This window comes from Lontra canadensis, unplaced genomic scaffold (genome assembly GCF_010015895.1).
Source record: "Lontra canadensis isolate GAN:19392208 unplaced genomic scaffold, GSC_riverotter_1.0 scaffold21, whole genome shotgun sequence".
NCBI lineage: Eukaryota > Metazoa > Chordata > Mammalia > Carnivora > Mustelidae > Lontra > Lontra canadensis.
Genome location: NW_022631015.1, coordinates 15,680,800 through 15,708,670, shown reverse-complemented (window position 1 = coordinate 15,708,670; position 27,871 = coordinate 15,680,800).

The window sequence follows — 27,871 nt, the reverse complement described above, 5'->3', positions numbered from 1 at the left end:
GTCTTGTGCCTGGACCACTCCAAGTGTTTCATGCACGGTGTTTGTGCCCTTACAGCGGAGGACAGACTTCACTCCCTCAGTTGTGGCGTCTTTCAGTCATTTGGCCGGGAGACACCGAATGAGACCTTGAAGCCACTCAACTTTTGTAAAGGAGACCCACAAGCTGGTCTTGCTGGGTGCGGTATGTGAGCGCCTCTCCCACACAGTGAAAGGGGCCTGGTAGGCCTGCTGATGTTGATTGTGAATAGACCAACAAGTATTTGGTACTTGTTAGAAACCTTTCAGAGCTTACTCAAGCCACATTTCTTTTGCAGTCTGGTGCCTTTGGCCTTGTGGGTACTTAACCCCTTTGAGGGGGAGAGCGCCCGTCCCTTAGAACCTATGGTGTCTGTGGCCAAGGACCGGGATTCTAAAGGGTTGACTCGGTGGAAGTTGTTTATTTAGGAATGATCTCTCCGTTGTCACATTTCACAACTTCACCGTGACAATAGCCGCTCTAATACCAAAAAATGGGACTGACTGGAGAGGCCATTCTGAATGGGTATGTGTTTAATTTGGACTTCTTGGCCATCCTTAGTCTGTAAATGCCAAGGTTCTTCTCTCAGGTGAGAGATGATAGAGGCCTAGAGCTTGGGGGCGGACGATGGGTGATGCTTTTACACAGGAAGCAACTTGCACTGTGATATATAATTTAATGAGCATTCAATAATTTAGAGAACAGCCACTCACCTCTTTGCATTAGGGCACCCCCTCATTAGGTTCACCAGACAACGAAAAATAATAATCCTGTTGCCGAAAAATAAAAAGGAAAGAAAAGTAAGTAGCTTTGGTGGCTGAAGATTTTGGGGCACAGGCGAGCCACCTGGGGTGGGGAGGTATTTTAATAATCTTCATATAGGAAAGAGAAAGTGATTGAGAATAATAATGTCTTGATTTGGTCGTGATCCTGCCAGAGTCTGTTTCAGTTTTCAGTTTTATAGCCCCATAGCTAAATTGGTAAGTCCTTTTTTTTTTTTCTTTTTTTGGCCTTGGAGCTAAGATTTGTTCCCCGCAGGGGGGTTTACAACTTTCTACCTTTTAGTGAGTTTATGTGGTTGCTAACTTGATTGTGGCCTGTTCAGATCAAGTGCTTCTATGGTTAAAACAAGCTATCTACCCCCCCCCCCCCACACCAGGATGTAAATAGATGGGAAGCAAGGATATGGAGTAAAGCACAGAAGTTTAAGTTTTACTCACTTTGGAGGTCCTGGATTATATTTTGCAATATGCAGAAAATCTCTTGCAGTAAAACGTGAATGTGTATTTTGAATGCAAAAATAAGTATGAAAATGTACTTGATGGGGGACTGTGAAAGTCAGTATTTTCCTCTCTAGATTTCGTTTTAAGAGGGTTTGGTTCACAGAAGTGATACTTTGTGGGGAACATTATAACTAGGCTCCTGGGCCTCTGAATTGTCTTTTAGTCTTAGGGATGCAAGAAAAACTCTTAGCCGTCAGATTCTATGTCAAGTGCCTGTCGAAGACCTTACATTTCATTGTCTGTGAGTCCTGGGAAAGGCCAGCCCTGAGAGATTATTAAAACATTAGTAAACACATTTCTATGACTCCTGTGTTTGTTGTCATTACGGAGTTTAAGGACTCACATTCCTTTTGTGTAATATGCCTTTATTTATTTTTTCCATTCTGAAATGTCAAGAGGAGTTTACTTGTGCACTTACCTTGAGTGACAGTTTCTGATGACTAACACGTCGTAACAGCAGCTCATTTTGTTTCCTATTAGAAGTTAGTTGATAAATATATTTTATTAAAAGCCTGAAAATTAGTGTAGGAGTGAATGTTAATTCTTCCAAATATAGCTGTGAGCAGGTTACCCATAGTTTCAACTCTGAAAACTGAAATAGTTGCATATTAACGTGACCGGTAGGAGACAGAGTGGACACCGTTTTCAGGGTGGACATAAATAATTTGATTTCCATTGCTTTTTATTTTCAGAGTTTATTCAGTAATTTGAAAGATTGGCTTCTGTGAGAGCTTTAGACATGGACAGGCTTAACTGCTTCAAAGAACAGATTTAGTTCCGGTCATACTTGCAAGGTTATCAGAAGCAAGCCCTCCTTATTTTGTAAAAGCATCGAGAATAATACATTGTAGAAATCTCAGTAGAGATAATCATTTCTGTCCCAGGGTGTTTCATACAGGACTGCCCATTTTTAAGAATGAATCTTGCAGTCCTCAATTATGCTGTTCAAATTTTGGTTTCATTGAATTCAGTTTAATAAAATACTCACTCAACATGTCTTTAAGGGATGATATAATAATGAGCATACTGAATGCTGTTTTAGAGAATATTTTTAAATGTTGGCTGAGAGCGTTGTAATTGGATCAAGGTTCTGAAAAAATCTATATACATGCTTAAAATTGTAGGAGTGATAAAAAGATTTAGGTAAATCATCTCTATTTGTGGAGACCGTTTTAAAAATCTTTTTTCCTGTTTCATAATTTATGTATTTTTGTCTTGATCGGTGTAGTAATATATTTTGTCATCCTTATACATAGGAGCTTTCGGGCTAGCACGCTATAAATGTTTGTAATGCGTGTTACCATCCCGAATATAACGAAACCTGTTTAGAATTATTACAGACAAAAAAGCGACAAGCATTGTGTTTTCCGTGATATGGGTGATGTTAGCAGAAACGTTTCATTGATTTTTCTATAACTTTTAATGCATACCATTTGTGGAGTAATGAAAATGCAGTGGTAATTGTCATAATGTAAGCAAAAATGGTATCCCACCTGAAAATGACTTTTCAGAAAATTCACTGGAGAGTAATCAGAATTTGAGACTTAAGGGGGCAGAGGTTGCCCTAATTATGCTGTTTTGATTCAGGCTCAGAGGAACTCCTTATTCCACTTAGGGGCTCTTTAGCACGACACATTTTGAGGGAGTTATTTAGCAGAAGTTTTTAGTGATAATTGTCTTAGCTGCTAACCTATAAGCAATTTATCTCCTCACATGCGAAGAAAATGTTTTCTTCTGTCACTGTGTATGGCAAATTGTCTTTTATTGCACCCTTAGATTTGGCCTACCCTCCCCGAATTATCTATATTATTTACTGTATTTATTCATCTATTATTTTCTCCTTACCACCCCATTAGTATTGTTTAGGCCATCTATCTTGGTAATCTTCCTCTATAAATGGAATTGCATTATGTAGTTCTTCTATGCTTTTAAAATAGTAAGTATTCTGTGTTTAGTGCATACGTTGTAGGAAATGTTCTATAGGCTAGTATTGGTTGTTTTTTGTTGTTGTTTTGTTTTTTTGTTTTTTGTTTTTTAGTAATTTGTCTGTATGTTCTTGCAATGGATCCTCTCTACCTTGCTTTTGTTCTTGTGTTTCTTCCCTCTGATGGAACAGCAAGTTATGTGAACTCTCTTAATTCCTGTAACTGGTGTAGCAACACAAATACTTTTGAAATAAGTAGGCATGCCAGTGTGAGAGTAAATTAATATTTTACAGCATTCGCATCGTGCTTGGCTGTCCTGTGCACTTTGGCAGAGTAGGAGGAGACTGTAATCTGGACTCTGTAAAACCTTATCTGCCAGGTGATATGCAAATAGGACTGTGTGCACACACACATACACCAGCAAACACTTCACTGTTAGCTCATAAAACAAGTGCCGTCCGCCAGTCCACGGTACCCGCACCTTGTTCAGAAATGATCATCCTGTATGTTGATGCTGTGTGCGAAGTTACTAGTAGAAACAAGGAAACAGTGACTGCGGAAGGGCAGATAGAATTCCGTGAGTCTCTCTTTAACTTGGCCACCACTGACTTTTCTAACTCACCAAGCTTCCGCAAGGAGAGAGCCTCGGTGCAGTCCTCCCAGAGCTTCCAAGACGTTGTAGCCTAGGACAGCTTCCCCGTGTTCTCTGGAATCACAGATTACATGTGGAGAAGCCAGCAATTCGAAAACTTCCTTCTTTTGCCTATCAGTGTCCGGCACGTAGTAGATGCTTAAGGAAATACTAGCTGAACGGATTGGCGAGAAGTAAGGAGGCTTTGGCTACTGTTTGTTACTTTGAAAAGTGTTGGAAAGCGATCGAAATTATTTTCCTTTCCAGCTGGGCTGTGCTCTTAAAAATAGTGAGTGTATATGGTTGAAAATAATCATGACTACGGAGATGTGTTGCCATGTACCCAGGGATAATTGGCTCACTTACCTGTTTACAGATTATTCACATTGGAGATCGTGTTCATAACTCCAGAATAGTTTCTTTCTGACATCCAGCATAATCCTGGGCCTCCGCCTTCCTACTGTTACCTGGCGTGGGCTTAGGAAACCCAAACTAAATTTAAAATCAGCCCAAACAAATATACACACCAGCTCCAGTAATCAAAGACTGCCTAGCAATGACTAGTTGGGGGGTTAGTTTATAACTGTGCTTTCTGATTCTTTCTGTCTCATGTGGGCAGTTGGGAATGACCAGTATCTAAAAATATTATTTTAATAGGTCTGAGAACTCTGCTAGCAGATCAAGTCTTCAACTTCTTCCATTTCTGTGCATAGGTCTTTACCTCACAAAAACTACTACGAGCGCCAAGCTCCCTGATGGAAAGGTATATGGAAGATTCATTCATTCTCCTTTCATCCGTTCACACATTCACTCATTCATTATACAGTGGATGATTTTTCCTCAACCGTTCTCAAGGCATTGTGGCACAATGCACATGAAATAGACATGCATTCAAAGAAGCAATAATTTAAAATCCAGTGGCAAGTCGAGTGAACATGTGCATACTTTCACAGTTTATTCTGCATTTGATACATTTTTCTATCCCATTCGACCGCTATGCTAATAACTGTGCTTTTTTTTTTTCTTTCTTTTTTTTGGTGATTGTTCCTGAAGTTGCATGTTGATAGTAATACATGACATGTGAAAATTAGACTTTGGCTCAATTCCTATTCAACCCATGCCCATTTCACCTGATCTCCCTGTGATTACCAGCATGTGTTTATCAGATGATCGGTTAGAATCATTAGGGAAAAGAATGACAGTCCCTGGCTCAAATAGGGAGGCCAAGCTCTTCTTTTGATTGAAGGGAGGACCTTTTTTGTGGTAGTCTCCCTCTGAGCCCTGTGGACTTGAACCAGGCCTGCCTTCTGAGCTGGCTGGTATCTGTAATTCTCATAAGACAAAATGCACAATTTGATGTCCTTCAAGTTTAGATTTCCGTATCCTTAAGGTTGGGGTTCTTTTTGGAAGCTGTTTGTCCTGATTTTCATTTTGGATTTTTTCTTCTTTCCCTCCCCCCACCCCGTCCACCGCCTTGACCCCTGCAGGAGCCCCGAGCAGCAAGTCACCAGGGTGGTCCGTTCAAGCCTGGGATTCCTGTGTCATCCTCGCAAGGCGGTCCCCTCCCCCACGGCCACTCCAGGGAAGTGCGTCACGTATCAGGTGAGACTTTGGCTATGCTTGTCTGGTTTCCATCCGAGGATCCAGCCTGACCCGGAAAATCACCTCGTGCCCACGCTTTCGCATGGCGTGAGTGGACCATTCGCCGCCACCGCCTTTGCAGACTGCATTCTGAGGGAGATTGAGAAATTGCCAAGAGCATTTAAAACAAAACAAAACAAAAAAAACCCAACTTGGCTTGAAGTGTCTCTCTTTTTGGCTTAATTGAGAAGAAAGTGGTTCACGAAGAAGTCTGCGTTTGACCTGGTGACGATTGGTGTTTGCTTGTTAGACTTGAGCCTGACCGTCTTCGTTGTCCCCTTTTCCTTAATGTGATGAGACCGTTTTGCTGCCAAACTGTGACCGTAAGTGACAGTTTTCGTGTCTTAGGTTTCTGTCGTAGCGTGCTTCAAGTGTAGGGAGACAGAGGCCTGTTTGTTCAGTGGCAACTGGTCTTTGTCGAATCTTGAATTTCTTGGTGTCTGTTTGGATTTTACAACTTCCTGATTGCCTCACGTACAGTAAATTTTTCTGGCCTGGAGAGTTTTGCAGACGGAGAGTGTATGCGGTGTTGATGACTCATGGCTCTGTACTGAGAGAGGGCAAGAGGATCCTGCCTGCATGAAATCGGGAGACATGGAAGCTAAAAGTTGGGGCGAGAGGGCTTGGGAGCACGGGTGTAGGCAGCCAAAGGGGATTGTGAAATAGATTCCCCTCTTGCTGTTTACTTTGGGAGCGGTCCTGCTGGGACCTGTGGAAATGGACTCCTTCAGAGGTTCCCAAGCTTGGCTGGGCAACAGAATCACCTGGAAAGCTTAAAAAGAGAGAGAGAGAGAGGGAGAGTGAGAGAGAGACAGAGAAAGGACTTGGGGCTCCACCTCCTGAATCAAAATGAACCTTTAGTGATCTCTTGCAATTGCAGTTCTGCAGTACTGGAATTGTACTATTGTACAAGGGTTTGGAAACTGCTGGATTGGGTGGTCTCTGGGCGGCTCTTCCCAAGTCATGTTCTGTTTCCTTGCTTGGCGAGACATACAGTCTGCTGTTATCACACCTCACGTATAAAATTCTCGGTGTGCAACTCATTTATTGCAGGGTGGCTGTTTGCTTTACCAGAATGTTCCGTCGAAAAACGATTCACCAGCTTTCTTTAAGTAAAGGGCTCCCCTTGTATACCTAAGATGGAGTTTGTAAGTGAACATCTTATTCCCACGGCATCTGAGCTACGAGCATGGGGCTCCGGAAGCAGCCTGTCTGCTTTTAGCCCCTGCAGTTGCCAACATGTCCTGGGGACTCCTGTTAGCTTTCTGTGCCTCAGTTTCTTGATGAGTAAGGTGGAGATAAGATTAGAACTTTCTTTGAGGGCTGCTGTGAGAACGGCGTGAAATAGTATGTGTTTATGGAGAAGGAGAGTACCAGCGTACGGTTTGTGATCTGGGAACATAGGTTATCTTTGTGCTCGTGTAATTTAACCTCTTGACAGGATGATTACCACGTTCTTGCTCTGTGACGGTGGCTCCTGGACCAGACATGACTGGGAGCCAGCAAATACACCTGTACCTTGGTCTTTGGACCGGCCTTATAGACATTTGCAGCTGTGCAAAACAAATGAGCCTTTTATTTATTTTTCTGAATGCTGCGTGAGTCTGTCTCTCTTGCTGTGATAGGGTACATACGTAGTGTTTTTCTCTTGTTGCGAGGTGGGAACCGAGAAGTTGGGCGCACAAATGAAGTTATTTGTGGTCTGAGTAAAAAGAAACAAAAACCGGAGTGACTCAAGCTCAAATTTAATGATTCAGGAAGGGTAGCCGGGGAAGTCCTGCTTGGGGGATGGGGCGGGTGGGGGGGGCCCAGGAAGGGATCCCGAACATTATATCCTTGAGAAATATGGACCTGAGTCCTTGACATTTTCTGGCCAGTGGGTCAGGGAGGTGTCATTTAAAAGGAAATAGAATAACCCCACAGTTACATGTCAAGGTGAGCTTCTTAAGGTCTGCAAGTGTCAGCTGACTGGCCAGGGGCGAGACGCCTCCCCACCACTGCTCTGTCTCCTGGGGGTGTTACCATTTCATAGGCTGGGCAGAAAATCCTCACATTGAAGTTTTTGGGGCACTTGTTTCATTGTATACGTGGTGAATACACATGCACTTTTTTTTTCCCCCACCTGTGGTGTTTAAAAGAGAATTTCATTGTGAAAACACAAGCAACGAAAGATCCTATCTTTTGGCCAATAGGTGCAGCCTACTGAGAAGACACTGAGGTTTTTATAGTATATTGGGCAAGTCTGAGTGTCTTATGAATACATATTGTATTACCGGCAAAGTAGTGCCAAGTCACCTTGAATTCTAAGCCGCTGACATTTTCTGTGACTGCATTTAAAGGAAGCGTATAAGCATTATCTAAACATTTTGCAGAAGTAATGGCCTCCTTAGAGCACTCACAATTGATGGTTAAACGTGAGCAGGGAAATAGTATCGTTTGTGCTGTACTCTGTTAGGTTCATTAAGGCGTTTTTTTTTCTTTTTTAATTAAAACGTAGGTTGCAAGTATTTCTGGTTCTACTTATTTCATAAATACGGTAGGGCTCTAGCAAAGTTTCGACCTAACTTGCTCCCAGGCACCATCTATGTAAAGAAATGATTCATTCATTTATTCACTGTGTCTTTTTTGAACTACTACATGGTGCTGTGGGAATGCCAGTGAGTAAGAGCTTCCAAAGGAGCTTGCATTCTTTGCGGTCAGGTAGGGGAAAGAAGAAATGCCTGGAAAGAACTAATACAAAGCAGAATGGGGCGCGTTGTCCTTACTGGGGTAAATTCTGACACTGAAGGAATTTGGAATGATGCTGAGTGGGATGGTGAGGAAAGACTTGGAGGAGGAGGGATCATCTGAGTTCAGCTCTGAAGGCTGGTTAGCATTTCTGTGGGAAGAGATGGATGGAGCCGGGAAGACCGTGTAAGTGGCTGGGACGCAACCAGCGAACGTGGGATGTAACCCCACGAGGCCATTTTGGCCGGAGCACAGGTGCTGGTGGGCACCTGAGTTTGTAGATGGGGTGGGAGATACAGTTGCTGAGAGGTCGGGTCTGGAGATAAATTTGGAGGAGTCACTGACTTAAAAGGGGTCTTTGCAGTTGAGCTATGGGTTTGCCCAAGGTTTGCCAGACGGGGGGCGGGAAATGACTGTATTTCAGGGCTGACATCAGTGGGCGTGGAGTACCTGGAGGGAAGGTGAGCAGCCGTGGAGAGGAGCTGGGACATTGGCACAGCGCAGCCTTTGTGTGCTTGGTCTGGGGAGACCGAGGGGCAGGGGAAGCTGGTGCTAGGATGAAAGGGTGGCAGGGCGGGTGAGCGGGTCTTCTCCCTGAAAGCTCAGCGCCAAACTGCAGCTCAATGAAATCATGTTGAAACCTTTCTTCCTTTAAGACCTTAAAAAAAAGAAAGAAAGAAAGAAAGAAAGAAACCTGAGCTAATTTTAGCTACATCTAATATGTGTGTGTATGAAAATGAATGCCCCTTTTGAAATTCAGTGTGCGCGGTATCTCTTTCTATTTCAACAAATGATCCCTCTATTTTCCTCTAAACAGTTTTATTAAGATTTTCAGTGAGGCCCTGTACATATTAACAACAGTTCCAGCGTTTCCTTTGATCTTTTCCACCGTCGATTTCTTCATCTCCCGTGATAGGCATAAATCACCTTGTGCCATCCACTTGACTCTGGGGCAGTTGTTCATTTCGGACAATTTGTTTTCTGTCCTGGGATAGAACACATGAATATGGGTGTGTTTTGTAACTTTAAAGGCTTTCCTGGAGGCTTTTCATGGAATCTTTTGAATGTGACGTACATACAACTCACACATGCGAGGCGTGGCTTTCTGGGCAATTTGGCTTCTTGTTTATACTTTATTAGTGAGCCTTGACTCTAGGATGAAAAGAGGCTGAGAGACACGGCTCAAAGTGAAGGGGAAGGCTGGAAATTACCTGGTTGCATGTCTCTTGGTGGGCAGTCTGCTTTAGTATATAAGTAGAGAAAATTTGCAGATTATTGAAGATTTTTTTTTTTCTTTTTTGGACCCGGGTTACTCAGATGGCTTGCTTTTATTCCCCAAACTAGCTCAGAATGAGGCATGGACTTCCCCACCTTCCATAAAAGACGAGAAGGTGAGGACAGGAGCCAGAAGGATGGAGAAAACACCTCCAGGGGCAGATCATTCTGTCTGCCCATATTCACCATGCATCTTCCGGTGAGAGGCATCGTGCTAGCTAGGCCCTAACGGATTTACAGAGCCCGTCAGTCGTTCACACTCACTGTGTATTAACTCATTTAATCCTTACTGCAGTCCTTGGAGGTAGGCACTCTCAGTACCCACTCGGCAGAGGGAAACTGAGGCACAGAGAGAAAAAGTAACCTGCACTGAGGGAAACTGAGGCACAGAGAGGAACAGTAACCTGCCCCAGGTTGATCAGCGGTTCGGTGGGGCCAGTCCTGCTTGGCTCCCATCCTGGAGCCAGGCGTTGTCTCTCCAGCCCGGAGCCCCGTCCGTGAGAAGCTTACAGTTGAGTGGAGAAGGCAGGGCGTGTCTGGGAGTCATGTTTAAAGCGTCACGGTAGACATGCAGCATCCTCGGGGAGGTCCAGATCGGGGAGGGGCTCGTGGATGCTGGGCCTTCCGTCTGGGTGCTCGGCCGTCTGCTTGGAGTTGCACACAGGCTGTCCTTGAGGTGTCACCTTCCCTCCCCTCGCTCTTCCTCATGCTGCCCTGAGATTTCAATAATTATTAATTGAAGAAAGTGATGACAGTGGCAGTATGCTTATCGGTGTTCCCCAGGATTGGCTTCAGTTGGGCTCCAAACGCCATTGGGCATCAAGAGTCCCAGGGAGACAATGAACTTTTGACTCTCCTGAGAGCTTCCCTGGGTCATTGCTCAGCTGGCAAGATTTGGCAGATGATACAGCCTCCTCACGGCTCCAGTTTGCTAGGTGGTGGGGCTGGCAGAGGATGCCAGTCCCAAGAACAAAGCGTGCCGGGAAACGGGGGCACACTTGGGTTGGGGTGGCTGTTGGGAAGCCTGGGTCTCCCGTCCCCTCCCATTCCCTCCCCTGCCCCCCGCCGGGTCTCTCATTTTCTCTCCTCCTCTGGACCAGTCGATGAATCTTTAACCGACTCACGTCAGACAGATAGAGAAAGGATAAAGATCACTTCTCTCTTAGGCTGCTTTGGGGAGACTAGTCTGTCTTTCTTAGGTTGAATGAAAATCACAGGATTGAAAAAAATGCCCCGAGAGGCACCGTCTCTCGCTTTGTAGACACGGAGAACACAGGAGGACTTGGGTTTTACTATCCGTACGCTAGCCTGGCAGTCCCAGCCTCCATCCCAGCTGTAATCATATGTGATGCATTTTTATTTACAGATTAGGAGGCTCTGACTCTGACATATGAGTAACCGGGAAGCTCCTCCCTCTAGCAGTCGTGTGTCATCTGCTTCAGAGAACTAATTGCTTGGCAATTCCCCTTTGGTAATTCCCTCTTTATTTTCTGATGAGTTACTTAACAGTGATGGGCTTGTACGGCAGAGCGTGGAGTTTAATGTGTGCTCCAGAAACTCCCCTGTAGGCCTGGGGGATATGTTTTTCAAATCTTGTTTAGCTTTACTGGAGGAACACTGAAACCATTATATATATGGCCTGTTAATATTTCACTCAATACGAGGTTAAACCCAGAGCAGGGTGCAATTTTCCAAAAGAAATCAAAACCAGGCCTCTTTTTTAAAATGTGCCCCTGTGCATTTGAAAATTATTAAAAAGGAATTTAATATTTATAGAATGCTTAATGCTCTTTTAAAAATCTGATTTCAAATGGAGTAGCTTTCCAGGACGAGGCAGAGGGAGGGTGCCGTGGTGGGGAGCAGAGGGACAGCTCATTTGGGGACCAAGTTTCTGTTGCTGCAAGGGGACTGGAGATGCTCATTTTCCCTTGCCGAGCCTCAGTTTCCCCGTTACAGTGAACGAGGTGACGGAGGACCCGATGGCTCGGGCCCCTTTTCAAACACTGCAGTTCCATGAACAAATTTTATTGCAATCCTACCCCTTGGCTCCCCGAAGACCTTTGCTCTGTCAAACATCATTTGCTCTTGTTTGACTTTGTTATGTTTTGTATTTAATTTGAATTTACATTTTTAGCTGTTATTGTGTCGTAATTTATAGAGTATGTCAGAAGCGGTACCTGCAAGCGTTTATCATCACCCTATGTATATTAGGTTCATACCTGAAGACCTCTTCTGTCCCTTTTTACTGTTCTTGCTACCATGCCCCAAACACCGCCTGTTTCTGGAGCGGCCGCCTTATGGCTGGAAGGAATCTCTTAGCTAATTGGGGAATTGATTTTTGCAAGGAGAGTGTGGGAGCTCTGCTCTCCTTGCAGTCATATCAAGGGTCTTCTTGTGCTTTTAATTTGCAAGTAGAAATCCTTTCGATGTCATTTGGTTTTACCTGCACATGCCGGGTGGAGTCGCGAGATGATTCCTTTCCTGTTCTGCCTCAGTTTTCCAGTCCGTGCATGCCGCATTAGCTTATCTTATTGGTCAATTTTCAAGTAGTTCCTATGATGTCTCTTGATCCATTACTGTTCGGTCTCTTTAGGCAGCTAGTACAGACATGACAGGTGACAAATCAGAGTGTTGTTTTGTTTGCCTCACAGGCAGAGGGGAAGGGGAAGGGAAGAAGCCCTTCTTAGGGTGGGTGCCAGTGAGCCTTTGAAGGCAGGGAGGTTGAGATTTGAGTTCTGGCTCTGGCTCCTTAGGTGTGTGAGCCAGGCCACATTTCTTGAGTCCGTGATCCTCAATGTCTGCATCTGTAAAATGGGCACGATGACAGCATGTGCCATACAGGGTTGTTGGATGGATCAAACTAGCGTTTACCACATAGAGTGCATGTGGGATGATTTCAATGCATAATCAAAAAAAGAAGGGGAAGGTATAGACCTTAAGAACTGGGGGGGAAAATGAAAGCAGTGGAAAGGGCTGTGTGTTTGTGTTTGGAGGTACTTGGGGTAAGAGGAGTCCCTCAGGTCTCCTTGTGGTCAGGGTTTGAATCCCAGATGGGCCTTTGCAACTTGGGAAGGACTGTGCACCCTCTGCTGATTCAGGAGTGATGTTCTCCACCAGTCGATCTGCCCCACAGAACAGGGTGTTCGCTACAATGTGACTGATAAGAATGCTACATTGTAAACGTCTCTGCCTATACATCCCCGCAATAAAAGAAAACCAATCAAAGCAAAAGTTCCCTTTTATCCCACCATCCCAGTCGGCAAATCACGTTCACCTCTGTGTGTTGTCTTCTAGTCCTCAATGATGTAACACATAAGTTTTTTCAGTTTTGCTTTTTTTTCCATTTAGCATAAAAATTCTCTTTTTGTAACCTAGATTTTGCAGTCATCATTTGCAAGGATTATGCACGGTCTTATGAAGTTGTTTTACCTTAGTTTTTGTGTTACATGTGGACATTTGCATGGTTTCTAGTTATTTACTCTTATTTCTTAAAATTTTTATTATTAAAAAGATTTTTTTACTGAGGGTTTTTTAAAAAGATTTGTTTATTAGAGAGAGAGAGAGAGTGTGTGTGTGTGTGTGCACACGGTGGGGAGGGGTAGAGGGAGAGGAAGAAAGAGGATCTTGGTCGGACTATCCTCTGAGCACCCAGCCCCATGCAGGGCTTGATCTCACGACCCTGAGATCATGACCCGAGCCAAAATCAAGAGTTGGATGCTTAACTGACTGCGCCACCCAGGCGCCCCTACTTATTTGCTGTTGTAAAGCAACAGTGGATATCTTTGTATACTTAAGTATTTACTTAGGTTATAGTCACAACAGAAGGCTTACATAAACTGCCATGGTGGGGGGGTGACTCTGAATTGCTTTCTAAAGGGCCTGTGCTTATTTCCATTGCTACTAACAATATGTGAATGTGTCTTTCTCCAACCTGATTAATTGTGGGACCTATTCTTTTTTGCATACTTTAATAGACTTTTGGTTTTATTTTTTATTTTTCTTAAGATTTTATTTCTTCTTCTGGGGGAGAGGCAGAGGAAGAGGGAGAATCAAGAGCCTGATGTGGGACTCCATTCCTGGACCCCGGGATCATGACCTGAGCCCAAGACAGATGCTTAACCAACTGAGCCACCCAGGCACCCCTAGCCTTCTTGGTTTTAAACTTTGCATTCCTTTGATCCCTCTCAGAGATATTTCCATATATGTTTATTTGCTAATTTTTTAACAATTAATTTAATTTAATTAACAAATGAACATGTATGTTTATTTGTTAATTTGCTAATTTTGTTTTACACAATTAACAAATGGAAGTCTTGATACTTCCTAATCGGAGTATATGAGCTCTTCCTGTGTTCTAGAACTCGGTCTTTTTATTTATTTATTTATTTATTTATTTTTAAAGATTTTATTTATTTGACAGAGAGAGGCACAGTGAAAGAGGGAACACAAGCAGGGGGAGTGAGAGAGGAAGAAACAGCTTCCTGCTGGGCAGGGAGCCTGATGAGGGTCTCGATCCCAGGACCCCGGGATCATGACCGGAGCCAAAGGCAGACGCTTAATGTCGGAGCCACTCAGGCACCCTAGATCTCAGTCTTTTTAAAATCCCATTCGCTGCAGCCATTTTCCCGGGTCTGGTTTTCTTTTCCTTCGATTGTATTACTTTTTGGCATGTGGAAGTTCAGGTGTTTATAGGATGTCTGTGGTCTCCTCTGTGATTGTACCCAGGGCCAACCTGGAAGGGAGTTCGCATTCTGCGCCGGCCAGCAGCTTTGCTGGGCATAGTTCTCATGCTCCTCTACCCACAGCTTTCCTTGGGAACTGTTCCCTGTTGAAACCCTGTGCTCGCTTACTGCCAAGGGGCCCCTTCCGCTTCTCCTCCCACCTGTCCCTGACTCTCTGCCCTTCACCCCACCTGGGCCAGTTTCCTAGGGTCTCCTCTCCCCACCTTTGGGGTTCTCCACCCTGGGCAGCTGACCCGTATTGCTCTAGTTGGGCCCCCCCGTGGGACTGCGCTGGCTGTCTGGCAGCCTCCCTCCCGGGGACCTGAGCAATCAGTCAGGAGTTTCAGACCTGGTGAAATTGAACTGTTATCAAAGATACTGGATTGGGGTCTGATTTTCATCCACATCGGACTAGAGACGCTCACTGCTACCCTGCGTCTTTCCTGTTTCCCCTCTTCTCTGGAGAGGGCTCTTTGGGCAGGTGCTTGCGAGCCGTTGTCTAGCTACTGAGCTTTGGGGAAGGCTGGTGTCAAGGACTGAACTTGGGCTCGTGGCTCAGCAGGGCGGGGAGGTCTGGGATGTGACATATATTCCCTGCATTCTCTCCCCAGATGTCCCCTTGCACTGATCCAACCCGTTTTCCTCTCTCGAGCCCAAATGCATGTTTCTTGCGGCTAGAGATCTGTTTGCATCTGTTTTCCTTCACTCCTTCCCTGAATTTTCATGGGCCTCAGGATGAAGCCCACAGTCTGTAACCTGGCTCGGCAGGCTTGGGGGACCTTGCTTATCTCTCTGACCCCTTATCTGTTGTCTCTTATTTGGGTGACTTCAGTCACACTGCATTTCCCCCCGAGAAGCCCCTTGCATCCCAGTTCTGGGCTTGCTACTCTCTTCCCTCCTCCCTTTCTTGATGTCTACCTGCTCGCTGCTATCTTTCTGGCTAACTTCACCTTATTTTTAAAATCTCAACTGAATCTTTCCCCAGGGTTATATGCCACCAGTCTGGGCTCCCAGCACCCTGTTCTCCCCCTTTCATAACACTTTGTAATCCTTTTTTGCAGCTCAGTGACAGTGAGGACCCCTTTCCCCGCCCCCCCCCCCCCCATTCTTAGCAGGCCCCAGTGGATGATACAGACATTTCCCCTGTGATGGGAGTTTTTCGGATACACACTGGATGTGATTCCATCTGTTAAGGTAGACCATGAGACATGTCACTGTGGTCCGGAACCAGCATGGGGCCTAGTGGATGATGGATTTGCCCAGTGATATTTAAATTTCATAGTACCACACTTATCACCACACAGAACATTATTATTAGAGAAATTCAGTGCAGGAAAAAATTGCTTTATTTTTTAATGCCTAAAACGCTCTTGGTCTTGAAAAAAAATCCTGTTGAGTTTTGAGTACATAAGTGTTCTTAGGAACACAGCCATCATGTTGAATGAGTGAAAGAACTTGAGAGTCACCTCAGTAACACCTGTCCTCTGGCCTTACGTGCTCTTGTGACCCTGGTCTCCAACGCAGGTGGAAGTTCCTGGAGAGAGAATTATCTTAAGGAGATTATTTCACCTGGAAGAGAGTAGTTGTGGAGTCCTAAGCGAGGTTGGTCACATGGAGATAAAGCCCCCCAGGGACTGGGGAACCCTGAGCCATCCTCTGTGTAACCCACCATGGGGGGAGGGCGGGCAGTCCACCCATGATATTTCTGGGCCCCTTCCGGGTGGCCACTGCCTCCTTTCTCTGGCATCCGAGTTCATCCAGAAGTTGCCTGTTGGTGGCTATGAGGTTACCTTTTTGGGTCCCGGGTGTTCATTTATGGCCATTGGTGTGAGGAATGATACGCTTCTGACAGAGATTCTGAGGGCTATGGGGAAAGGTATAGAAGCTGAAGCCTGCCCGCCCCCCACCATGGGATGCCTCACCCCCAAAAGGGAGTGCCCAGAGCCCTGTTCCTCTTGCTCTGTTCTAGCAAGTTCCTTCCAAGTGGGTGCTTTTCTCTTTCCACAGCTCCATTTTCTTTCTTTCTTTCTTAAAGGTTTTATTTATTTATTTGACAGAGAAAGATCACAAGTAGGTAGAGAGGCGGACAGAGGCGGGGAGGGGGGGAGGCAGGCTCCCTGCCAAGCAGAGAGCCCGATGCGGGGCTCGATCCCAGGACCCTGAGATCATGACCTGAGCCGAAGGCAGAGGCTTAACCCACTGAACCACCCAGCCGTTTTCATTTTACCTCTGGGTCTTCCTTGGTCCCGGCAACCCAGTCCATTGTGAGGTGTGACCTTGAGTGCGGGTTTTGGGAGGGGGAAGTGAGGGGAGAGGCAGCTTTTCTTTTTCTTTTCTTTCTTTCTTTTTTTTTTTTTTTTAAGATTTTATTTATTTACTTGTCCAAAAGAGAGCACAAGCATCGGGAGAGGCAGGCAGGAGGAGAAGAAGGCTCCCCACTGAGCAGGGGGCCCAGTGCGGGACTCGATCCTAGGAATGAGCCAAAAGCAGACCATAACGGAGGGAGCCACCCAGGTGTCCTGAGACAGCCTTTCTGTAAGGAACTGAGAAAAGATTGTTTACCTTTGCTGCTTCTGGTACCGTGATCTGACACTTTTCGTAAGAGGAACAGTTTTGTTTTTCCTTTATAAGAGGTCATAGGCCCATAAGACAAGTTTATTATTTTATTGACAGGAGAAAAGATGATCTGGTTATTTATTCAGAAATCTCCTTCCATAAAACTTGGCTTTCGTTTGAGGTTGAAGGAAATGCGGTGAGAGCATCTATGCCCCAATTTTGCTGTTTTATATTAGCTTTCCTGTTCTAATGAAGCCTCTGTCACCCTTTGTACTTCTCTCTACTCTTCGGAAGGAGCAGGTTGAATCCCCCCCCACCCCCATTTCAGTGTTCTCCAAATGAACAGCACTATTTAAAAAATCTGTGTAAATCAATAAAAAGGGAGGGAGAAATTTTTCTTTTCCCCCGCACTGCAAGGTTTGGATCCATTTTCGTCAGCCTAATAATCAGACGAGGCCAACAGGAGGAAGAAGCAATGTTAAAATGAAGGAGGCTTTTCCCAGTTCGACTTTAGGACGTGGGTCTTCCCAGTAGTAGAGGAAGCTTCTTCGAACAGAGCACTACAGTTCATTTCCTCTTCAGGTCCTGCAGAGACGGTTATTAATCTATGGAAAGGAACAAACACTAGCTGTTGGTTATTCTGCTATGCAGAGAACATTCAGTGACCTGAGTAATCTCAGGGTTTCTGTTCTAAGTGGTGCACCTTTTACTCTTTGCCCTGAAATCTCAGGAAACCATATCCTTAAAAAAAAAAAAAAATTTAATTTTTTTTTTTTTTTAGCTTTTCCATTTAAAATGTGCAGGTTTTCCAAGACTTTGCTAGGATGAAAAGTCCTATGTTTCCTTGCTTCTCTTGTAGGTTAGTCAACACTGCCCATTTCCGTCAGGGATCTTTCGCTGCCTGAGTCTCTGATTTAGTAAAGCCAACCTTAGAAAGCACGGTCATTTAGACTGCATGAAGTGGCTGGTGTGTCACGGGTCTGCCGCAGCTGCTAATAGCTATCATGGAATTCGGGGTGCTTCAGATAAATTGTTTTCCTGGAGAGTTACAATGACTCTCTGCGTGGAGAGGATGCTCCTCACTTTCCCGGGGAGGAAGCAGAACAGAAGAGGTTGACCGACAGGCTGAGTTCCCGTGGCCAGAGCCCATATGGTCGGTGCCATGAGCCCAGCTTTCTGACTTGGAGCTCAGCCCTCTTCGCCATCACCCCAGGAATTATGCATTTGGGTCTCTGAACTTATAGACTGAAAAGTCATAACTCTGCTTCGTCAACATGGCCCGACAGAGCAATTTTGAGATGGAGCTGGGAAGGTACAAGAGGACAGCCCCTTGAATATAAATACATATATACAACTCCTGGTTACCTGAAATCATTTCATCATCAATTTCATGAGACGTGCACGTAGTGCCCCAGCCTACACTTGACGGATGAGGCTTTCCCTTCTGCAGCCACTGTACCTTTAACGTGGAGCTTTCTAGAGCTGTGTTTCCTTTAATGCATCAGTTTCAGCCGAGCCAGGAACATCAGGACATCAAACTCATCTCCTATATGGAATTTTGAAATCAGATGCCATCCCCTCGGAGACTGGTTGGGCAGGCATCACGCTCAGATCTTTTCCATGCTGTGGTGCCCACTGTCTTTCTGCTGGACGCCATGGAGTGGGTAGAGGAAACTCACGCAGCCGCCTACAAATCCGATGGCTACCTCCTGGGCTGGCCAGAGGCAGCACGGGACACTGAGCTCCTTTTCATGATGCCTATCTACTGTCCTGCGACATCTAGAGGTCAATCATTTAGTAAAAATCGTCATCTGTCTCTTGATGCCGGGAGCTTCTAGAATCACTACAATGGGAGCCTTTTCTTTCTTTGCAGAAGTAATTTGGTGGCTGATGCCCAGGCACTTGGCTTCAGAGATACCTGGGGTCTGATTCACGTGAAGATTCGACTGCAGCTAGATTTTATGTGCGGAATCCTCATGAGCCATTCTGCAAACACGATCGGGGGCATCTCTCTTTTAGGCCTTCCCCCCACCCCCCAATCTCTTCAAGGCTTTTTCCCAGGAGCCAAGATGCTATAGCCTGGCGGGGGAGCTTTGCTTGGTGACGGAGTAGCTAAGAATGTTTCTCTCTAACAGGTCACAGAGAGTGCTGGTGGACATCTCTTCTTGCCCCAAGATCTTCGTTGGAAGTCCACGGGACTTGGTGTCTTTGCCGTTCAAAGTAGATATGAGCTCGCCGGGAGGCATAATGAGTCACCATTTTATTCTGGGCCACCCTAAAGGATGACACCCAGCTTCAGAGACCTCCTTTGGACATCATCCCTGAGAACCAGTGTTTTAGGTCTTCCATTGTCTGAAAACCTGTTTCTGATGGATTTTTTTTTTTTTTTTGAGCTGGCTCAGGCTTAGTCATTAAATGGCGAGCGTGATGTTGAATGTTCCTCCTTGAATCCATTCGCAGCCACACACCTTTTGTCACTTACAGAGAGAGCAGCAACTCCCTCTTGAGCTCCTGGTGTGCCTTTACACAGATATGCTTGAAAACGGGCACCCGTCCATTCTTTCCATCTTGGCGTTTGCCCACAGGCCCAGTCCTGGGATGACCCGGAGTCAAGGCAATGGAGGGTAGATTTATCTCACATGGACATGCTCATGCCGCCTCTAGTTGGTCTGTCTCGTGTTTAAAGACACCGTGATCGGTTTTGTGTAGAAATGTGTGGATTGTTGGGTGGGAAGAATTTTCTCCCTTAATTTCTAGTTGTTTACAGAAGCAGATAAAAAAGAAAGGTTCTAGCATGGATTTAAATAGCAGGGCCCATTTTAACGAGTCAGAGGCCCTTCATGATGGGACAGAGTAAAACATAAGCTTTAAAAAAAAATTTTTTTTTAATTGTAACACAATTTAAACCCCAGAGGTGTATATTCATGTTTTGCCAGGAAAGGGTCAAAACCGAAAATTTGCAACAAAGGCCAACTAGAATAGAAGGAGTGCACACAGAAGCTGACAAGTGTGTGCCCCTTGTTGGGAGTTCAGCCCATGGAATGTTCTGTAGGACAAAAGGAATGGAAGAGATAGTTCAGTAACATTTTGTTCTCTGTCAAAAACCTTCTGAAATATAAATCTGCTGTGTATTGGAGAATGGATACAACAATTGATTCAAGTTGAATAGCTTTCATTTAACTAGAATATCCCACAGAAAGCTGTTCTTGTTCTGACAACCGTATTTTTGCTTTTCTCGACTTAAAGAAAATTGAGTTCATGTTTACATATTTTATAGGATTGTTTTATGGACAAAGACACAGGTCAGATTCTATCTCAACACAGTGGCTGCTGTTACAGCAAATAGAAATATTTCTAAGTGAGGTAAAACGTTTCTAAGCCGTGGCCTATAATATTACCAGGTGGATATTATGAAACCATTTATAGATGTGCTTTTTTGAAAAACAAAAAACAAAACAGGTTTTTTTGTTTTTTTGTTTTTTTTAATTCTAGTCTCTTTCCAACACACATACCCATACATATACTTTGCATAGTAGAAGACTATGAGTATATATTAATAGGAGTAACTTTATTTTGGGCTTTCTAGAACAGATCACCTTTTTTCTTCTCTTTGCGATGCTCCCTGAATTGTTTCCAATTATTGGCATTTCCTGATTGTTCATAACTACGGATGTGTCCTGAGTTGTCCTGTGTCATCCAACCCAGCTGAAAGCAGGTGGCCAGTGTTAGTGGTTTAAGAAGCTGAATTAGGGCCCCCAACCCCTGCTAAAGATGTTCTTTTTTAAATTCCCCATTTCATACCTTTTCAAACAGAAATTAGGTGCTCTTTTTTTTTTTCCAATTCCCAGACCATTCTGGCATTGATCCTGGACTCATTATAAATGTAATTTTTAGCAATAAGTATTAACTCCTGAAATATTTTGGCTCTCTGTGGCCTGTGGTTCCGTAGAGTCTGGTGTTTTCCCAAGTACATTAAAGGCTTAAATACAGAACATCTTGCAATTACAGGGATATTGGTCAAAAGCAGGCTTCTTTAGGAATGCAAGTTTGTTATGTCTGAACCCTGTTCTCCCCTTAATGTTCTTAACGGGATGCCTTATATTTTGTTTCCTTTCTGCGTTTGTACTGATTTGCTCTTTGGGTCTATTTTCTTTGGGTCTATTTTCTAAGCTTTTTTTTTTTTTTTGTAATGCACAGTTCTGAAAACTATAAAACTGTTTCCACCTGCTCATTCTTACCTCAGCTCTCTTTTCTATCTTCCTGCTAGACCACTGCTTCTCTTTCTCCTTCTCTTCTGGGATTTGATCCTGCTCAGCACTTCTCGTGTGTGATTCTGAATTCTATGGTTGACGTTTCCTGACCACCTCCTCCCTGCATCTGAGTTCATTTCCTGTGTTTAAAGCTTTGGCATTCCATTCACTGTCCTCGTAGGCAGAACTGAAACTTCCAGTGCTAATAAAATTAGTCCTTGCAGTACTATTAATTTCTTCCTCTCGGTTTCATACTCCATTGTTATTTCTCTAAGATGAAAATTTCTTTGTCATCAGGAACTTCATTTCGGTGTCACTTCCTCAGTGCCTCTCAGATTTTTCTTCTTCAAGCTGCAGCACCCACGAACAGGTCTTTGACAAATGAGTTGTCCCTACACACGGTTTACAATATTACACTAGCTGTTTAAAAATAATTAAGCTTCTCTCAGTGTTCTTTGCTGTGGGTCAGGAACTTGACTGGCTTTGCCATCCAACACAGAAGTTAATCACAAACGGGTCCTCTGAACCAAATAATTAAAAATAGAGCAAAGTTTCTGAACCAGGCAGTTGGCAGAAAAGTCTGTACTTCCATCTGTGCACAGTTAGGAAAATATTTCATGATGTTTAAATAGCATCAGCTTTGCTCTCTTGTGTGTGAGAGTATATCTGTAGGACTGCGTGTAATTCAATGCTCCGAAGTTCTGTTTGATTGTTTGCTCATATACATAGATCCATAAATATGGATGTATGTCCCCGGCGAGAAGCAGGAAAGCAGAGCCAGGTGTTTTGTGCCTGCATTTTAAAAATTTATTATTATTATTATTTGCTGGTTTCTGCAAAGGGGAAATGGTCTTGGGGTCCTTTTCAAAATTTTTCTCTTAGCCTGTGACTCAGAAAATTAGAGAGCATTGCATCTTAACTTTGAAATCTTTATGCCTTTTGATTCTTGTCTTTTGATTTCTCTACTCACAAGGCATCTTTGCTGATGACTTTCAGGAGCTGTTCTTAGACATGTACGGTGCTGTACGTGAATCTCTTTCAGTTTGGCATGTGGCAGATGAAGCCTTTCTGCTCCCTGGACGGGGATCGATGCCTGGAGTATACATCAAACTCCGAAACACTTTATGACTTGGGTGCGGATATTTGAGTGACTGATTTTGAGAGAAATTTAATCCTTCAACTTGGGTTTTCCTTTGTTCTTGCCGCTGATCTGTATCTCATCAAACATGTTGAGTTTTGGCCAGTTTCCAGCTATGATGTGCCTTTAAAAATAGATTTTTTTTTGTTTTGTTTTGTTTAGCATGTTTTAATTGCTGTATAATATAAAAACTATTTCCCTCTGGTATTTTTCTGTTGCGACTCTTTCTATTTCTACCTCTATTCCTGGAAAACTCTTATTTTTACGTTGATTTTTCCCCCCCTCCCAGGAGAGCCATTGTGTTAAATAACAACTAATGTGTAATAAACACACCAATGGGAGATTAGAAACTATTAAAAGTAAAAAAAGAAAAAAAAAAGGAAATATCTTAATTTCATCATTTTGGGTCGAAAACATGTGTTTCTCTGAGTCACCCATGTCTTCATGCTTCCAGAAGCTCAGAGCCCTGGCATATTCTTAATACTTTGATAGTGGAATTGACAGCTGTGTTTTGACCATGCTCACATTAATTGAAATTAAGGAAGGAGGAATGTCATCAGTGAACTTCGTTAGTACAGTATCAACAAATTCTTGAGTTTAGCCGTAAAGTTCTGCCAGAGCTGGCGATTGTTTGATCCTTTAGACAGTTTCTCATTCACGATGTAGGAGGGACTGAATGCATCTTTTTGATCGGCTTCCTCGTTTTATTTATTTATTTATTTATTTATTTATTTATAAAAGATTTTATTTATTTGACAAACAGAGATCACAGGTAGGCAGAGAGGCAGACAGAGAAAGAGGAGGAAGCAGGCTCCCCGCCGAGCAGAGAGCCCGACTCGGGGCTCGATCCTAGGACCCTGGGATCATGACCTGAGCTGAAGGTAGAAGCTTAACCCACTGAGCCATCCAGGTGCCCCATGGCTTCCTCATTTTAGATTCAACTTAATTTTGTTCATTTCTTGTAAACCTACTGTGTGCAAGGCACTATCTCAGGAGGGAACGATAAAGTTGGTTAAGTTGTGGCTTGTGGCTTCAAACAAATTAATCTTTGATTTCCTTTTCAGTATTCCTTAGGAGGGACAGCTTTTAAAGAGATTATAAATGAATCTTGCTAATTTTTATTCTCCGTCGATCTGAGATATTAGGGTTTAACTTATTTTGTGGACTCCAGATACACATAAAGGTGAATGATGTTTTTGAAGTTTAAAGTTGACGCTGGATTGGTCTTCTCTTCTATGATTCAGCTAACAGCGTTCATTAGACTCCTCCAAAAAGGTACCTGGGTAGTCAAGTTGCTCACACTTCCCTAGTGGGATGGCTAAATTCGTTTCTCTCCTTCATCTGGGCATCTTCTAGACAGGTGTATGGAATCGGAGTTAAAAAAAATAACAAAAAACCCTGCATTTGATTGTGGCTATGAATGAATTATTGAGAAATAAATAAATGACTTATTCAGTAAATCGTTCAGCGAACAGATATTTATTTACCAGATTCATGATCAAAAACACATGAAACGGTGCACACACACGAGAAAGGTCATCATGTAAGAACCGATTCTTTTAAGAATGATAATGGCTCACTGGCGTATTGAGGATTTAGGATGTGTCAGTCACTGTGCTAATCACTTAATCCTCACAGTAAACCTGGATGGGTGGCTATGATCTCGGGTTTATAGATAAGGTAACTGGGTTAGTAGCTTGCCCAAGGTCATAGAACTAGTAAGTAGTAGGACTGGGATTTAGCTCATACCATTTTAACTTCAGACCCTGTGCTCTTAACTTAATTTTTCTTGACTGCTTACCACCCGTGTCATTGCGGGACTTACAAAATTGTTTTTATAAATATCGAGTGTGTATGAAAGCATAGTCACGAAACCAAGGTAAACTATTAAAATTTGAGAAGGATTCAGTAAGGCTCAAGTAACTCTCCACCTATGTTTAAAAATTAGCATGAATTTGATGAGCTCCCTACGGGCCCCTTTCTTCCCATCTCAGAAAATTTTCACCCAAGAAAAATGGTGTTTTGAAGTATTTCTAACAGAAGTGCACACAAATGTGAACCATGCCAGGTGATTGTTTCGTTTTCCTTCATTTTTCTTGTCTCTCTTCCCTGCTCTGTCATGTCTCTTACTTCTTCCCCCTTTATGTTCTTTTTTTTTTTTTTCAAGATTTTATTTATTTATTTATTTGACAGAGAGAGAGAGCACAAGCAGGGGGAGCAGCAGAGGGAGAGGGAGAAGCAGACTCCCTGCTGAGCAAGGAACCTGATGTGGGACTCAATCCCAGGGCCCTGGGATCATGACCTGAGCTGAAGGCAGATGCTTAACTGACTGAGACACCTCAGAACCCTTGACATGATCATTTCTTTGGTGGAGGCAAATGACATATCCCCTGCCAAACAAGGTGTGCTACGTAGGGGCTCTGACAAACACACCCCCACCCCACCAGAGGGGATGATGTCCTAAGACTGTGCCAGCAGATCTCGACAATGCCTCTTGGGTTATAAGTCACAAATATTAGCTCTGTAGACATGTGGTTCCTTGATGGTTTTATTCTTATAATAGTAAGACATTTTCGGTAAGCAGTGTGACGGCACTTCATAACACAATCGAGAACTATTGAGTGGAACACGTTAAGATAATATAACCCTGTTGTCCCTTCATGCTTTAGTGCAATCTTTCAGCAACTAGTAATACCTGGGACAGGACCTAAACATCAGAATGGGTTCTGGCCTGGTGGGAATAATATAATTCTTTCATCAGTTGGAAAATAAAGTCTAGTAATTAACTAAGTTAAAAAAAAAAAAAGCAAGGAGGTCTTTTTGTTGTTGTTGTTGTCGTTGTTGTCGGTTTGTTTTTTGTTTGTAAATTTGTAGCCTGTTGCATGAACATTTTTCCAAGGACTGTACAATTCTGTAGGAGGAGGTGGCAATTTAATGCAGCCTTAGCTATTAAGGATTTTAGAATTATGTTACTTTTAAGTTACTCTTGGGTAATCACAAAAATATGTCATGGATTTAAGAAGACTGAAAAAGAACCTCATCTAGCCAAACATAAAAATGCCTGTAAAGGCATGTGCAACTATCTGGATGTCATTATTTGCACACAGAGACGTATATATGTGTGTATTATATTAATATTTTTCTAGGCCTGTATGTACACGTATTATAAATATGGTATGCACCCTTTATAAAACTAGTGTTAGGGGATCCTCTTGTAAGCCAACTGTATGATTCGTAGCTTTGTCCCGCGTAGTGATATTTTCAGTGGTCATGCTTTTAGCTTCTAATATAAGCAGCCACAGTAATGAGGCTGAAGTGTGAGTATGTGTCTGCTGTCTAATCTGTCTCTTATCGTTTTGCTTAGAGACAAATCTGTGTTGAAAGATGTGTACGCACTTATTAATATAAAAGAACTACAAATGACACCTCATTGCAGTTTTGCACATTGTCTCAAAAACACCCCTTAAAAATATGGAAACTAAGAAAAATCTTGGCAAATGGAGCCTATGAGTGTAGCTGCTCTGAAAGCCGCGTTTGAGTGTTCTAAGTACTGTTCTGTGACAGCTCTTAACTGTAGGAACTGGCACCAGCTAAGAAAATTTACAGTTTAATACTTTAGAGCAAATAATTGCTTAAGATGCTTTAAATAGCACAGGAAATGTGTAGAGTGTTTACTTGACATTTGTTATATTGAACACTAATACTGAAACAGATTTTTTGACCACAGAGAATGCCAGTGTAGGTGGGGTGGGGGTAGATGGGAGAGAGACAGACAAAAACCAGCCAGCATGAGTAGATAAAAATTAAATGGCAAATGAGCTTTTCATGATAGAGAGATACCCAGAAAAAAAAAAAAAAAGCTATGTGTTATATCAAGGAGTCTTCGAGTGTGGTAGCAGAAAGCAAAATAAAACAGCTCCTTGAGAGTAGGTATGTCCTGGTTTTAAGGCGTGGAATCGTGCTCAAGGCTCCCATTGATTGTTCAGGTTTATTTTTTAAGGTCCTAAAAGCAAGAGGAATGACCTCCCTTTTTATAAAAAAAGAAAAGAGCCTCTCTTGTTATCTGTTTAATCTGCACATGCTTGTGAATGTTTTTCTTATGACAGCTCGGGCGCCCTCATTTCTCAGCACAGCTTAGTGATGCCTTCTCCCTGAATGCCTCCTGCACTCCCAAGTCCTCTGTTCATCCTTCCCAAGAGCTGCGCCTCTGCGGGTCTTATCTCAGAAAGGGGTCTCGTGGGGTGTATAGTGCAGCTCTTAAATGTACAACATTTCTTCTTGCACAAAATGCTTGGCATGCCTTGAGATTCAACTGCACTTAATGGGGGGGGTGGGAATCGGGTATGTTTTAGGCTCCCAAACCCTCTCCCATTCATACGTCGCTGAGTCCGTTTATACCGTGTTTTCAAGGGAGTTTTAAACGCGTATGTAAAGAACGAATTGGCGGGTGTGATAGGTCCAGGAATGTGAAATTGTGCAATGTTAATGAAATTTGTAAAAGCGTCTTCCTTCTGTCTTGTTAGCATGAGCTGCTTTTCAAGACTCAAGGGAATTTTGAAAACAGCAATCAAAAGTCAAAATTTCACCGTTGCAGGATGGCCCAGCACCCAGAACGCTCAGCTGCAGAGAGCCTGTATTTACGCCTTTTCCACTGACTTGAGATTTGACCTTGAATGCATCATGTTTAACTTTTCTATGCTTCAGTTGGCTTCTGAAAGATATGTGTGGTTGTGTATAGCCAGTGGGGAGGCAGTCACTGAAGTTCACAACAAAAGGGGAACGTGGAGGAGATTTTTATTAGAAAAGAGCGGTGGGCATGGATGTAAACCTCATACAGGGTGCTCTTAATAAAAAGTCTTGGGGCACATGGCTCCTAAGGAAGGTAGGGGGCTTCTTATAATACTCTGGCTGCATTTGTAGATTAAAAAAAATGTGTATACACATTATTTTACCCTTTAGCTCCAGAAGGCTTCGTGTTCATACGTCTTTTTCTGTAGCTTCTACCTGTAAATGGGATTTTTATTTACCAGGCTATAATTCACATTGTGATCAAGCAGTAACAGATTTCCTTTAATTACCCAGGCATTTAATTTTATTTTATCAAGGAAATTCTAAGGTTCTCTTCATTTTAAAAAGCTCGTTTCTTTTGAGTCTGTTACTTACTACCCTTGAGTTAATCTAAGTGTTTGTTCCTCTGTTGGGGAAGAAGGGAAGAAAAGTAATCAACATTGATGGAGTCCCTGTATGTGCCAAACACACAGCTAAGCACTTGGTCCTTAAGGATCCCGTGTGATTTGTATTCAAAGGGCCTGTTTCCCTTTCTTGGTGTGCCTGTGCTCGCTTGGGAGGGCCAGAATCCATAGGAGAAAATAAAATGTAACCATTGCGATTGGTAATTGAAAGGAGGTGCTTGGGGCACCTGTGTGGCTCAGTGGGTTAAGCTCCTGCCTTCAGCTCGGGTTGCAATCTCAGGGTCCTGGGATCAAGCCCCGCATCGGGCTCTCTACTTGACGGGGAGCCTGCTTCCCCCTGCCTCTGGGTGTGCTTGTGATCTCTCTGTCAAATAAATAAATAAAATCTTTTTAAAAAAAAAGAAAGAAAAGAAAGGAGGTGCTTTTTGGTTGGTGGGCTCCAGAGTGCCACAGGGTCACGTGAGGCTGTGGGATGTCAGCAAAGCAAAGCGGTAGCCCAGGTGCCCTCCACTCAGA